The sequence below is a fragment of the Parasteatoda tepidariorum genome, chromosome 4, assembly GCF_043381705.1.
Source record: "Parasteatoda tepidariorum isolate YZ-2023 chromosome 4, CAS_Ptep_4.0, whole genome shotgun sequence".
NCBI classification, from domain to species: Eukaryota; Metazoa; Arthropoda; class Arachnida; order Araneae; family Theridiidae; genus Parasteatoda; species Parasteatoda tepidariorum.
This window is the reverse complement of record NC_092207.1, coordinates 1,907,670-1,924,234: the sequence shown is the minus strand read 5'-3', so window position 1 is coordinate 1,924,234 and position 16,565 is coordinate 1,907,670. Positions and strand designations below refer to the sequence as shown.

Below are 16,565 nucleotides of genomic sequence, written 5' to 3'. Positions count from 1 at the left end.
ACTTCTTATAAAAGTTTTAAAGAAAGCGGAGGAAAAGTCGGTGGTTCGAATAACATCAAATAAACCTCTGATTTATATATTCCTGCGACACATTTTACGATAAAAGTAATATTAAATGATCATAATGCCTGGAAAATTAAATTACACAAACTCGATTCTTGTAAGTTATACTCAATATTCTATTTTTTGCTTTTCTTGTAAAACGATGTCCTTTTTTTAAATTTTTATTTTTTTAAAAATTATTTTAATTAGAATTTAAAAAGTAACTGTTGAATTACAGATAAAAATGACTTTGTATAAAATAATAATATAAACAGGGAGAGTTTATTTAGCTTTATACAGAAAAAAAAATTGCCAACTATAATTTTATATTGTTTATGAATTAAGTCCTCCGATAATCAGTGTTCTAAAATGGTTTTGTTACTCAAAAATAGCGATAATTAGGAAGTGAAATAACACTGATAGAACACATATTTTTTAAAGCGCTTTTAATTTACACAGGAACGCCTTTTAGTTGACCGAGGGAAAACGTGATTTGACCGTGACTTGACGAGAATTCCGGTTTTCTATGAAGCCTTCAGTGAATGAAGTCGAAAAATGTCTTTCTCTACGTCACGATGTTTAGTCCAATCCGCTTTGAGGCATTCCTATGACGTTCTGAATATGGAGTTCGTAAAATGACTCAACAGGTGAGTGAACAAATAGCATTTTTATACGCAACCATGCAAAATATGTGCTCTTCATGAAATGATCAATAGTTACTACAAAGGATTAAAAAGCACATAAGAGGTAAGAAATATTTATTATTGTAGACGTAATTATTTTTTTCCTCTTTTTTTCAACCATTCTTTCAAAGAGAAAAGGTTCCTTTACCAACTTGTTTGGGTAAAAGAGGCAGTGTGTATTGTAATTGCGCTTTGTCTTGTGACATTACTATTTTGTTGAAAATTTTGACTGCTAAAATAATAACAGGACATTGACAGTGGGAAAGGATGGGGTGACAAAAAGCGTGACATCACACATTTTGGTTTTAATAAAAATATTTATAATCAACAAATAAAATATTCTTATTGAGTTTGTTTAAATTTTTTTAATCAAAATAAATACCATCTCATTATTAATATTGTCATACTCGCTAATGTAACGCAGTTAGGGACCGAAAATAAAAAATTGTAACATGACCTATAACATGCGCGTTGCTTATACAATATAGTGTGACTAGGCTAAGTTACACTAGCTGAAGAGGGGAAACATAAGCAAAAGTTTAAAGAATTTATCAATCTGTACATTTTAAAATTGAAGTTCCTTTTATGAAGCAATGTCTGTATGTATTCATTGTTTTAGAGCGGTAAAATGAGAGAATAAGGTAAGAGAGGTGCGATAGCTGTTCTGGGAGTTGGAGAGAGATATCGAGCAGGGTACTCAAGATGCTTGCATTGAAGTTTTAGTATTTTGTTACTATCATTATTATTTAAATTCTTAACTTCTTTAGTCGCAGTGAAATAAATTTTTAAACTGTATGAAAAAAATAATAATAAAAATGAGTAAATAAAGATTTATAATTTTAGATTTACTACTATAATTTATTATTGCAAATATTAGCTCATATTTGCTCATATTGCTAAGCTCATATTTGCTTTTTAAATTTTTTTAACTTGTTTAGTAATTTTAGTCTCTTTTTATGCATGAGTTTCTATTGCATAAATAAATTCTGAATTTAATTGCAGTACCAATTTACTCATTTCAGACATTTTTGCACGAAAATGCTTCAAACATATAAGGACCGCAAAGTAATGTTAATTTTTTTAAACATTAAATTCAAACAATACATTTTAACAAAACAAGTTTTTGTTTTTAATCTGTGATGTAATCCTCTTGTTCTGCCGTCTCTAGAGGGTACAACTCTCCCTGCTAGATAGAAAAAAACTGTTTTTAAATAGATTATCTATAGATGATATTTTGGACATCCTTCAAACAAATTTTTGCCACTCAGCCATTGATCGGAGTAAATGAAAATCCAAAAGCGCATCATTAGGCGAGTGAGACAGCACCTCCGCCTGCCATTTTTTTTTTTTTTTTCATTACAGGCCTTCCTGATCGACAAAGATCAATGTTCAAAATTAGGATGAATATTTGTGAATGTCTAATGCACTTTAATGAAAATGGCAAAAAATTTCGGCAGTAGCTATTGCATTACTACCTATGTTAACCCCCCCCCCCTCAAAAAAAAAATTATGTGTATTTTTTTTAATATTTGGACCATTTTTCCACAAATTGAAAATAAATAAGTAAAGAAATGCTTTTTTCGCACAACTATGAAGAACGCAATGTTTTGATAAATGAATATTGAACTCTTTCCATTCCCTGTAACATTTCATTCCTAATTGTGTTTGTACGAGAAGGTGTATAAGTCAGACAAAATATCATTAAAAAACACTGAAAATGGTAATTTGAGTTAATTTCGTACTTCTCATCGAATTCTGCTGCATCAAAAATCATTTTTTTTCATTAAAAATTTGAAGTATTAATTGCAACGAATCTTGTTAATGCTATTTAATAATGCTAACTGTTCCCAAACTCTGCCCTGGATTTTATACAATTTGCTTACAATTGTTTATTTTATGCTTCAAATATAGTAAAAACTATGGTATAAACAATGAATGCAGTTACTTTTGCAACCTATTAACTTTTTCATCTAGGTATAAAAATTAGCTTCATGCTCGGCAGAGCACATGGGTATAACTTTTACATGGTGTTCAGAAATTCAAAATTGGCAAACGGAAGTGAAATTAAAATTGGTGTCTAATACTTAGGCTTGGCCGTGGTGGCTCAGGGGATAGAGCGCTCGCCTCCCCATGAGGTGACCCGGGTTTTAATCCTAGCGATGGCTGGGTCTATACGAATTCTGCACCCAGCTCGCAGACTACACTACTGACTTGAAATATCCTCAGTGGTAGACGGATCACGGTATAGAGGCTATTTATTCCATCAACTCGAATTTTATTGCATTTAATTTTATTTACAAAAATTTTATCGAAAAAATATCCTCAATATGTTCAGGTAGCCCATAGTAAAAAAATGTACTACGTCTTGTCAAATATAGAACTTTTTATCAATGAAACCGCTCGAAACTTTTAAAATATTCGTTATATTGACTCGTGTATAGACTCATTCAGTTAAGAGTGAAAAAAAAAATATGCAGAAGAAGCAATACCAAATGAGTAAATAAAACCCTTGTACGATATCACGTACAAACTTGTACGTTTTGAACATAAAACGCTTCTACCTACAGTCACTGGTCATATTATTAGACTGATCAGGGGTCTGTCCAGACATTTTGTGAAAGGTCCGTTTTTCGTGAAATTGTGATAAAATTACTCACATTCTTTCAACCAGGGTCCGCTTTTATGAATTTGTGCAAGTAGGGTCCGTTATTGCAAAAAAAAATTTTTTTCAAGGAGTTTTTAAATTGTATAGACACACAAGATTATGTTCAACACTGTAAAATTGTAATTAAAAAAATTAAATTTTAAAAAATAAACAACAATTGCTCCTTCTAAATTAGAGATGCAACATACAAATATTTGGTATTTAGCCTATACTGCTGAACGCAGAATATTCATTTCGGACGAATAAAGGAAGAATCGTCTGCCGAAGACAAAACTTAATTCGTTTACATCCATCTTTCTTGTTTTCTGCCCTGGAAAGGGTTTATTCGATTAACAAAATAATAATGAAGATAAACTAATTTGTGAAGGGTCCGATTAAAAGAAAAATCATTTTGTGAAGGGTCCGTTTTTAAGTTAAAATATTTTGTGAAGGGTCCGTTTTTAAGCTAAAATATTTTGTGAAGGGTCCGTTTTCATGAAAAGATATTTTGTGAAGGGTCCGTTAACGGACCCAAATTTCTTCTAAACAGACCCCTGCTAACGTAAACAAGTGTTAACCGGTTTCTGTCACGTAAAAACAATACAGCTGTATAGTATCACCTGATAATTAAGATTTTACATAGAATCTTAGAGTACGTCTAATAATTTGGCTGTATTAGTTTGATTGTCTCTGGATTTATCAAAACAAATTACATCGAAAAATTTACATTGCATGCTCAGATAGTTCCTGGTTAGCAATGTAAAGTGTATACATAAATGCGTGTCAGGAGTCTTTTGAAGAAATTATATTCTCTCCCTCAAATCCAGTGGTGTAACGTGCTAGTGGGTGGAGCCAGCTCGAGTCGTACGCAAGTATTTTTTGAGCAATGAGGTAGAAACTTATAACGTGTAAAAAATAAAAAAAAAAAGATGGTGAAATAAACTAATTTTCATTACATTTCATCCAAGAATTTTTTTTTCTTCTTGACAGGTTAAAAGTTTCTACCTCATTCAGGGTTGCAAAAAACCTCTACCCAGTAAAACCCACTATGAAAAGCTTAGGGTGAGTTTTACTGGAGTAAAACTTACCCTAAAGTGGGTTTCACTGGACTTTTCCAAAATTGATTTCTTTTTTATCTTCTGTTATATTTAAGCGCTATTCTATTGAAATATATATGTAGTCTAGTCTAAAAAAAATGAACCTATGAGGAAAACACTGTGTTTGGAGACTAGAAGGTCAAATTGCTAGATTTCACTGTATGGCCATTGATTAGTCAATGTCTTTGATTCGCTTTCTATGCAAAAAAATAAAATCCTCAAATATTTTTTTTAGGATTAAAATATCAATAAAAAGTAATCCTGTGCTCAAATGCATTATGTATGTGAGTACATATAACATTTTGCACCGTGATGTAAGAAGAAACTTTATTCAGATTTTTGCACCAATTTATTTGTATTAATTATTAATTACACTTTAATTACCCATACGTTAAGTGAATTCATAAGATTTAACTTAATTAAAAATATTAAAATAAGCGTTTTTAAAATAAGGTACTTATCCCTGTCCCCTCTTTTGAAAGAAAAAAAAATACCTAATGAAACATTAAAAGACCAGAAAAGCCCAATAAAACCCAGAAAAACCCGGGTTTTTTGCAACCCTCTCATTGCTGAAGCAATGTTTGCTGCCCGACTCGAGCTGGCAACAGTAAAGAGGACGCTGAACCACGGAGGAAACCGCAAATTCTGTTTCACCACCAATAAACCATTTAAAATTTAAAGGAAGTGAGTTCAGTCGAACCTGAAGTAAGCCATGAAGGGAAAAGAAATGTTTTAAATAAAAAACAAATTATGAAATAATTTAGGATATTCCTCATTGGGGAAATTCAATAATTTGTTCGCTTTTTTGTAGTTTATAATTTTATTTATAATTCTTTTTCCAGCAATGTAAACTTCATGTCTTACTCTGGGTTTGCCTGAGGTGGCATTCGTTTCAGAGACTATTACTCCATCGACAGGCCCTTTCATCGACACCATTTCGTCGACAGGGTCATTTTATCGAAGCGTCGTTTCATCCACAGGGACATTTCGTCAAGAGAGTCATTTTGTCAAAAAGGTCGATTCGAAGACAAAGTCATTTCGTAGACTAGGTCATTTCGTAGACAAATTCATACGTAATTCAAAAACTATTTTTAGGATTTGTTAGATTACGCGTTTTGTCACTTGCACTCATTTAGTGTAATTGCGTTGGAATTTTTTAAACCTCGCATGAAACAAACTTTTTATAGTATGTTGTAGTTTCCAGAAAAGAAATATATATATATATATTTTTAAAATTGAAAATTGTCATCTACTTTTGCTTCTCATCACGTTGCAAAAATTTTTTTGCAATTGGTGCTCTAGTTGTATTTTACGCATATTTATTTCTAAGATTTATTGTTAAATTTTCAAAACGTGTTCTTTAGAATTAGCATCACAAAAGCAATTGCAATAACTACCGTGAATGATTCTTGATAAAGAAAACGAATGAAGGGCGTAAATGACAAGAAGGGAAAAAAAGGCTATGAATTAATGCAGTAGCAAAATATTAAAACCACCGTTGATTTTATTAACAGGTCATTTAACTGACAAAAAATTCTCTGTTGATAAAAAGAAAATTATACTGCGATACATAATGTTCCACCACAATAAATAGTTCGTATATTAATACAGTTTAAATAAAAAAAAAACGCAAGCAACAAATTTTTTTTAGTGATGACAGTAGTAGCAGGGGTCTGTCCAGACATTTTGTGAAAGGTCCGTTTTTCGTGAAATTGTGAAAAAATTACTCACATTCTTTCAACCAGGGTCCGCATTTATGAATTTGTGCAAANTAAACAGACCCCTGAGTAGTAATAACAAAAAATTTAATCAGAAAAACGCAAATATCGCAAATTTTATATTCCTCAGTTTAAATATGTATTTTTCAAGTACAAGTGATTTTTTTTTCTTCTCATGCTGGTAATCATTCATTTTGTTATGATTAACATATTTAAAAAAAAATCTTTCATAAAATTTCAATAATCCTTTATTTCATAACACCAAAATGATTTCTTTATAAAATAAAAATAAATATATGAAAAAAATTACGTCGCGATTGTTAAGAGAAAAAAAATTAAGATTAATGAAATTCAAGTAAGCAGGGGAGCAGGAACTTCCTAGCACTATAAAAATCTTGAAAAAAAAAGGGGGGGGGGACACGCTGGTGAAAATAAAATGAAATTCCAGCTTGGAAAACATATTGGCAAATATTTTTATCGAGCCTTTATGGCTCATTCGCCTTCCAATGAGGTGAACCGGGGTCGAATCCCAGAGATGGCTGTTCGATACGAATTCCGCATCCGGTTTGCACCGACCGCAGTGCTGACGTAAAATATGTTTGGTAGTAAGAATACCTTTTTCCTTAATGTAATAGTTATTTCTTTTTAAAAAATAAAATATTAAACATTGTTATTTTTCATAATTATTGCGAAATAATCGAGCAATGATATCGCAATGCTGTGAAAGAACTGGTTTAAATAAACAGACTGCTTGCTTAAACAAAATTTGTACTTATTGTTATCTAAATTTGTTTCAGTTTTCATTTCTTTCCAACATTTTGACCTGCTGGCTGAAGTTAAATGAAGTTAATTTTTTTGACCCTGAATTTGACATTGTTAATTGGTCAAACAAATAAGTTCATTCTTTAAAATTTTTTAGAATGGCACCCATCAATGTTGCGTTAAACGAAATGCGCTCATTTTATTTTAAGATAAATACAGTCAGACCTGAAGTCGCTAAATCCCAATAATAAGTTATATGGAAATTCGTTAAATAGAAAATCACCGTTTGAAAAACTTAAACAGCACAAAACAGGTTATAAATTCATTAACACTAGACATAATTAAAATAGCGATGGATACATCTTATATACTGGTATCTACAATTTATTTTATAAATCTTAACCATTAAAGAAATCTGTATGGAAAGCAAGAATATAGCAAAGCATTATCCAGTACATGCTATATACATTTTCAACTAAAAAAGGCTAAATTCATGTATAAAAATTATGGCTGCTTTTATTATAAAAGTAACATACATTACTACAGATGTTAAATTAAATAAAATCCGTTAATTTTATCTTAGCTTTTCGTTTGAAATGCAAACAAAGAGGGATTTTAGAGCTTTCTCTATAAGCAGGGGTCTGTTCAGACATTTTGTGAAAGGTCCGTTTTTCGTGAAATTGTGAAAAAAATTACTCACATTCTTTCAGCCAGGGTCCGCTTTTATGAATTTGTGCAAATAGGGTCCATTATTACAACAAAAAAAACTTTTTCAAGGAGTATTTAAATTGTAAAGACATACAAGATTATGCTCAACACTGTAAAATTATAATTAAAAAAATTAAAATTTAAAAAATAAACAGCAATAGCTGCTACTAAATTTAGAGATGCAACATACGAATATTTGGTATTTAGCCTATACAAGCTAAACGCAGAATATTCATTTCGGACGAATAATGGAAGAATCGTCTGCCGAAGACAAAACTTAATTCGTTTACATCCATCTTTCTTGTTTTCTGCCCTGGAAAGGGTTTATTCGATTAACAAAATAATAATGAAGATAAACAAATTTGTGAAGGGTCCGATTAAAAGAAAAATCATTTTGTGAAGGGTCCGTTTTTATGAAAAGATATTTTGTGATGGTCCGTTTTTATAAAAAGATATTTTGTGAAGGGTCCGTTAACGGACCCAAATTTCTTCTAAACAGACCCCTGCTATAAGTGAAGTGTCTGTGTAAAACAATTCAAGGTTATTTACCCCATAAAATGCGTTAACAAGTTTCAAATGTTTTTAAATATTTTGGGAAATAGGGAAAGTGAACCTCAAAGAAAAGTTCGTTAAATAGAAATTCACTTCGCTATTTGGAAGTTATTTTACGAAGAAATTTCCAAAAAGTCCTAAAAAAAATTTCGAAATAGAGGAATTCGCAATATTGAAGTTCGTTAAATAGAAGTCAGACTGCACTATTAAAATTTTTTTAAAACTTTTTTTAATATTTTTATTACGATGCGAGAAAAAAAAAATTCGTGCAAAAGAAAATTTTTGGTATGGAAATGTGTATTTTTCATTCTCTTCCAAATCCGAGACTGAAAAGAACTTCCTGTCGTTATCTTGAGTGCAGGTCTGCTTTTCTTGGAGATGAAGAAGAAGAGAAATTTGAATTAGAGATAAAAAAGAATGTTTATCTGCACTGACACACTCCTCCCTTCCTCTTCTCAAGTAAACATTGGAAGGAAACAATAATAATTTCCATTTTGTTGGTATTTTCATTTTTTGTTTATCTTAAGAATATTCTGCAAAGTGTTTTTTTTTTTCTTTAAATATAAATTATAAATGTGGATTATTTTCAAAAAGATTGCACTTTTGATGTCCCATGACTTTAAGTAATTTTATTTGCCAAAATAAAAATTATAACATTTTTAAACATTCAAATCAATGTGCTATATGTGTTTAATAAATATTGTGATCCATAGAAATCAGTATTTTAAAAAATAATGCCTGTGTAATAGCTTTTTAATATGTCAGTTACATTGAAATTGCTATGTCCCCACCTTTTTTTTTTGCCTCTTATTCAACTACAATTAAACCAACTGTTTATTGAACATAATTATTTCAATCTATCTAATTGTGAAAACTGTCTGTTGTGAAACAAAGCTTATCTAATATTTAGTTTTGAAATTATTTTCGAGTAAAAAATCAAACAGTTATATGTTGCCCCAGGATTTTTTCCACTCTGTTACGATTTTTTTAAATTTTTATTTTTTAAAAAAATTCATTATTCTTAATTGATTCGTAATAATTTAAAGATGGATAAAGTAAAAAATTAATTATAAATAAGATAATGATTTGAAACAGGTATTAAATATTTTATTTATTTATTATTTTATGTTCCAAATTAAAAAAAGTGCATTGCTGATTTGATGTCAAGAAACATTCCAATTGCTGCTGGAATTTGTATAGCTAGTAATACGAATAATTTTTTTTTAAGAATTTTTTTTTCTATATGTTTCTCTATTTTGAAAATGACCTCGGTATACAAATATATTTTTTCGGAATAATAAACAATAAAAAAAATAACAATAAAATATTATACGAAATTCTTTTTCATTAGGAATTTATCTTCGGAGAAACCAACATATGGGCAATTTTTATTTTTATTTTCTAAAAAAAGTTTTTTGGCAAAAATGTGATATTAACATATTTGGTATCTAATCTTCGGACTGCTTTTTTCTGCTGCTACTGGGATCATTTTTTTTCCCCAGATTGCAGCGACTTCCCATCTCTTATTTTGATAATTAAAAATCCAAACCCGTTGGAAAAATAAGGGTATGTTCATTAAGGGAAAGAACGTTTTTGTCATGGATTTCGTGACTTAATTAATAGTGAGTGCAAATAAATTAGTGTATTTGAATTCTACTTTTAAAATCATTAAGTGAAGCACTTAGTTGGGAAAAGTCCTATCATTAGAACTAAAGTTATTTAGGGTGATGAAAACGTACTAACTCTTCAAAAAAAAAAAAATCTTCTTTGTGTTTGAATACGTAACTTAATTAATAGTCAGTAGAAATCAATTTGCATAGTTGAGGTCTTCTCATAAAATCATTAAGAATGGCTCCCAGTAGGAGAAAATTCGATCTGTAGAAAAAAAAATTCTTTAAGGTGACTTTTTTTTTCCAACTCTTTGTCCCTTTTAAAAGTCTCGTAGAAAATTTAAGAGTGTTGTCACTGTCTCGACTTCCAGAAAGCATTCAAACGGAATGCTACATCCTTTTCAGTGAATGAATGCAATAAATTAAAAAGGATTCACGATTTAGTTGTGGAATGTTGGCATGCACTCATAAATTTATTTAAATAATGAATTTTCGCATTTACAATAACTCTTCTCGAGCATTTTCACCTTCCTGGGCACAAAACGATAAATGTCTGTGGTGTATAATTTCGTTTATGGCAGTGGCAACATTGCCTGATGGACACTTGAAGTGTTTTGTGTTTATGAAAGAGTACGGAGAGCGTGAGATTGTGCGTGGGAGAATGCCATTTTGTGTCGGATATCGCACTAGGAGTGAATAGCCACTTAAAAGGACATAAAAATAGGACTTCACTCCAACGTGTCATTCAGTTTTTTTTTTCTTCTTCTATCAAACATTTTTTGCTGTTTCGTTTTAGAAATAGGTAGATACTTTTTTTTTCCCTCCTTACTTGACAAATGTTCAGAGATGTTCTTATCAGATTTTTGCTACTGATATTTCAGTGCTATAAAATATAATTACTGCCAACAAAATTTGCTTTTCCTTCTAATAATATTTTTTGTCCATTATCCAATAGTAAAAATTTTAATTAATAATGCTACAATTTTGTAGCAGTACTTTATTCGGGTCCGCATAAGAGCTGCACAATGGACTCTTGGTGAATGTGTGGAGAAACAAACCTGAGGAAGACATGCCATCAACAATTCTGATCCTCTTCGGAGGGGAGGCTAACCCATCTTTGGTAGCTCGACTACCTTTGTAACTTTATACTTTATAACCGTCATTGAACAGCTGGTCCAATTTTTGGGTTTACGACTGCTAATGTTCAACTCCGTAGCATTATAATTTAAAACTCAATCCCAAGGACCCAGAAGATAAGGGAACTCCTGCATCAAGCATTGGGAGTAGAGAACTTTTTGATGCAACTAACCCGCATTTGCGTTACATGGAGAGGGAAACTATGGAAATCTCCCACGGTTAGCCTGGCGGTAAGGGAACTCTAACCCATGATCCATTTACCATTGACGATATTTAACGTCAGCATTGTGGTCGGTGTAAGCCGGATGTGGATTCGTATCGACTATTCATCGCTGGGATTCGAACCCAGTTCACCTCATTGAAAGGTCTATCCCCTGAGCGGTTCTAACTCGACGACTTGCACTTGACGACAGAGCAGTTTAACCGGTATCTCTTACCTACGAAGGCTGATCCAAGTGGTCACCAACCCGCTCACTGAACACCGTCGCTTTCAGTGATCTACTGGGAATCTGTAGGAGCGGTCATTTACAAATTAGTAAACTTTGAAATAAGCATCATCAGTGGCCCGTTTCTTGTTGTTGTCGGAAAGAAAAATCATCCTTAATCTTAGGCAGTCAATGACCGTTTAACAAATCATTAAATAGGTTGTTAGTGTGAAATCTCGGTGGTAAAGGACTTCATTATAGCTTAGATGTTTCGTTTGTCGTGAAGCAACACGTCGAACATTTGTTATGGAAAAAGAAAAACTTGGTGCAACATAATTCTTTAATTATTAACATCATAATATGTTATTTTCGAAACTATGAAAAGTCGTGCTAACCTGTTTGTCAATTTATACCGTGGAGTTCTTTTCTAGATCATCAGTGGCCACAACTACTTTAAAACAGGGCGCATCACCCTGTAATTTCACAATGGTTTTCAAGCTATTATTTCTATTAAATTTTTGAAAAAAAATATTATGTGCGTAAAAGTCTACTAATAAATTGATGGGATGGCTTCAAATGAGGTGACTCGGGTACGATAGCTCGTCGATGCAAATTCCGCTCACACGGATCATGGGTATGAGTCAGGCTAGCCGTGGGAGGTTTTCGTGATTTTCTTCTAAAAGTAACTGGTTAGTTCTCAAATTGGTGTATTTTAATAGATATTCTCTTATATAAGTATTTTAAAGTAAATTTAGTGCCACGATTACAGCTGAGTAATTATGTCATATTTTTTATTATACAATTATTATATAGATTGAATAATTAGAGGAGAAATTAGCGTGGCTGTTTCAAGTATTAGCCTTGAGAGACAGTATTATTCCAGATAATCTTTATTTAAATAGGCTAAAACTGTGCTTAATCCAATAAAGTGAAGTAACCGAGAAGGGTAACCAATAAATAAAAGTGGAATCATTTTAAATTGATTATTTGTGTCGGTATTTGTCTGAAAGTTTTGTGCATGACTTTGTTGGGGTGTTCAGTACTGATTAGTTGATGCTTTTTTTATTCCGTACGAAGAACGGGTATTCAGCTAGTAAATAAATAAAGGTAAAAAGAATTCTTGTGAAAAAGAGAACAATTTAGTCACTCTTTTTCAGTCGACCATTCACCAAATACTATTTTTTCTTCTTCTTCATATCCTCGTTCTTCTCTCTGTCTTTTTACTTGTACGTTCCAATTAATGGAAGGTGAACGAGGAATCGTTTACAATGGAATAATGATTTGTGTGCTTGACGAATTGAATTTTTTTAAACTTTTTTTAGTTAGTTTATTTTCCTCTTCTTTTCATTTTAAAATTTGAATTTTTACGCAATGAATCGTTTAAAAGAGATTGAACGACGAAAAATAATGACAGATAAAAAAGCACCACTCTAATAATTACATCCATTTACTAAATATTTGATTCGATAAACACGATTTATGTAATGAAATATTTGTTCATATGTAATTAGATATTTTTTCATATCATATGCAGTATAAATACAATAATAAATGAAGTATAAATTAACAATTGTCTAAAGGGTATGGGGAGGAAAAGTAGTTTCCGAACTATTATTTTTTTTACTAATTTCTTAGGCGGGATTCTTTGCCTAACTTTATTTACCACTACCTAATTTGAAATAAAAATCGTTCAAGCATACTAAAAGCTAATGTTGATTAGTTATCTTTAAATTTAACTGAATGTCAAAACAATTCTGTTACATTGAACATTCCCATATTGATGCAACCACTGTATGTTTTTTTTTTCTCTGATTCATTAATTCCCATAAAATTGTTATTTACCTTGTACTTCCACTACGGTCTTCAGTTGTGTAGGTTAAGTTTTGATCAACAATTTATATTGTTACCCAGTTCTGATTATTCACCCCCTTTTTTTCCCCCCGCCCTGTTCATCCCGTGCGAACAGCTGGTGCGAAAAATATGATGATGAAGTGTTTCGTTTTAATTAAAATTTTTAAACGAATAGAAAAAGTGTTAGAATATTATTACATTACACAAACCCCGTTATAGAGAACCGTCAAGGGACTGAAATTTCGGTTTACTGTAACCGGGAGTTCACTATATCCAAACAATTTTAACTCATTTTTCCGAACTGCTCCCATTTATTATACATTATTTAAGTAAATGACCCATAAAAGAAATACAAAAATGATTAAACAATATGTAGTAACAAAAAATGCGTTAACTTTTATTTCTCTTCGTCTTGCGTAAAAAACATTTAGGGATGGCCTTTATTTCGAGATAGGAAACTGAGATAGAAGAATCAAACAAGAAAAAATGATTATGGCTACATTTCACTCAATAGATGGTTCTAAAAATATGTGTGTATTTTATGTAGAAATTTCAAAATTAACAAAAAATGAGGAAGAAACATCAAATATGAAGACAAGAAGGGGATTTCACGGTGACCGCGGAATAGAAAAGCTTTTGAGACCTCGAATAGGATCAATTGATCACCGAAANGTGTGCTTACTGGGCCAGTTCTGATTATTCACCCTCTTTTTTTTCCCCCGCCCTGTTCATCCCGTGCGAACAGCTGGTGTGAAAAATATGATGATGAAGTGTTTCGTTTTAATTAAAATTCTTAAACGAATAGAAAAATAGTTAGAAATTTCGTTGCTGAAATTTCGGTTTACTGTAACCGGGAGTTCACTATATCCAAACAATTTTAACTCATTTTTCCGAACTGCTCCCATTTATTATACATTATTTAAATAAATGACCCATAAAAGAAATACAAAAATGATTAAACAATATGTAGTAAAAAAAATGCGTTAACTTTTATTTCTCTTCGTCTTGCGTAAAAAAACATTTAGGGATGACCTTTATTTAGAGATAGGAAACTGAGATAGAAGAAGCAAAACATGAAAAAATGCTTATGGCTACATTTCACTCAATAGATGGTTCTAAAAATATGTGTGTATTTTATGTAGAAATTTCAAAATTACCAAAAAATGAAGAAAAAAATCAGTTGAAGACAGAAAAAAGTTCATAATATCCAATTTCCTCTCTTCTTTTGGTTTAACTATATCCACAAAAAATATTATATTTGTATAGCAAGGCAGGGGAGCGAATATTTCGTTCACTATATCCGGGAGTTCACTATAAACCATATTCACTATAGCGGGGTTTGACTGTAGAACGATAAGTTTATAATCATTCGAATTTTAAAATAAAAATGTTTGACCTGCTTAAGATTTTTAATAAAAAGTATACAGTGTGAAAAGCTTTTTACCGTGAACTTCAAATTATTTTTCTTTTTTCTTTTCCTATTTACCATCAATCTTACTAACATTTCTGTTCAAAATGGCATCAGTTCAAAGGAAGAAAAAAGAAGAAAAAAAATTGTTGTTGAACTATTGATGAGAATGACTCATCCTTCATTCAACCTTGTTTATCTGTTGCAGTATAACAGCAGTGTCGAATATTTAAAATGAAATGACTACTCTTCTAGTTGACTCATCTCGTGTAAAAACCGGTTTTCGAAAAGAGCGACTGAAAATAAGGAAGGAAGTTAATATTATGAAAATAAAATTTATTATTCATCTCAAAAAGAATCTATGAGAAAACTAACATCTTTACCGTCTACGTCCTCACCAAAAAGAACCAATTTTTTTCTGATGGTTGATAAGCAAACTGAGTTGATATTTGATAGCAAGATGGTTGATATTTTCTGATAGTATAACCAGTAAAAAAAAAAAAAAAAAAAAAAAAAAAAAAAAAAATTAACATTTGTTCTATACATAACAATTGTTAAATTTCTACAAAACAAGTAATAAAAATAAAAAAAAATTAAAGTCTATTCCTACTTAGGTCAGAAAAGAAATTTTTTATTTTAGTTACTTTTTATTGAATAATTAAATTTTTTTCCCTCTCATATAAAACTAAAATTAATGAATTTAATTTAATGAATAAATTAATATTTGAAAAAACTGTATTAAGATCAAGGGTCATCCACTGCAAGTTGAAAAAAAAAATGTATTTGAACTTAAATGAATGTTATTAATTAACGATTGAAAATTTGTTCAAGATATATAGGAAAAGGTTTAACCATGGTTTAACCCCGTTATCAACGGGGTTAAACCATGATGTGTGATGTTTAACTGCATATTTGAAACTTTAATTTAATGGTACACAACCTTTTTTCACCCAGTCACCCTCCCCCTGCTTAAAAACTATAACATACGTTAAATTTATTCAGATTTTAATTTTTTTTAACATTTAGAGATTATTTTTATACATTTACTGATACTTTATTTTTATTTACTAATACTTTCATAGTATATTTTTTCATACGTAAACAAAAAAGTAACTTAAGCGAAAAAAATTATTAATAACAACAATGAGATCAGTAACTTGCAATTATCGTTAATTTCGAACACTTTTCTTGCGCTTCTTATTTAACAGTTATTTGCAATTATTGCTGTTTTAGAACAATTACTTGAAAACCGTTCTGTTTCTGAGCAGTTTCTTTTCTAGTAAATTCGTCAAGTGGGGTGAATAAAAATTTTTCAGTCAATTTTCTGGGTAAAATCATTCTCAGAGAACAAGAAAAGTTTTTATTCCGATAAAAGCGAGCGATGTTTCCGGAAGATTGAATCAACAACTTCCTAAAAACAAAGGAACAGGAAGGAAATGGGGAGAAATTTCCGCAGGAAGAAATCAACGCTGTTCTGTTAGTCAACTAATGAATCCCCCCTCTGCATTAGAACTCTGTTTGCTGTCCAAAGTTAACTGACCATAAACCTTAAAATTATGTAATTCGCGTTTTTGAACAACGACTTTCTCTAATCTTTTTTTTTCTTCTCATTTTCTCGGTGTATTTTTGTTAATTTTATTATACAAACGTCGTTAGCAACCGGCCCAATTTAGGGTTTACGGCTACTAATGTTCAACTCCGTAGCCTTGTAATTTTGAACTCAATCTAGAAGACAAGCGAAATCCTGGATCAAGTATTGGGAAAAATTTGCCTTCGTAGAGGACTTTTAGATGGAACTAACCCACATTCGCGTTACATGGAGAGGAAAACCGTACACGGTTAGCTTGTCGGCAAGGGGACTCTAACCCATGACCCGTCTACCAATGAAGATATTTTACGTCTGCACTGTGGTCGGTGCAAGCCGGATG

The 16,565-nt window shown here is 31.1% G+C and overlaps 1 protein-coding gene across 2 annotated transcripts in view; it reads left to right on the top strand.

The window, feature by feature from the left end:
- Positions 1 to 552: 552 nt before the first annotated feature.
- LOC107436100 (hepatocyte growth factor receptor) overlaps positions 553 to 16,565 on the top strand; it is a 76,340-nt gene continuing 60,327 nt past the window's right edge. Inside the window, exon 1 of one of the 2 annotated variants that reach the window (XM_071180429.1) lies at positions 553 to 689. The gene's annotated coding sequence lies outside the window, so the exon portion shown is untranslated. Of the gene's footprint in view, positions 790 to 16,565 lie in introns of both variants that reach the window. The other variant, XM_043050122.2, reaches the window with a different exon arrangement.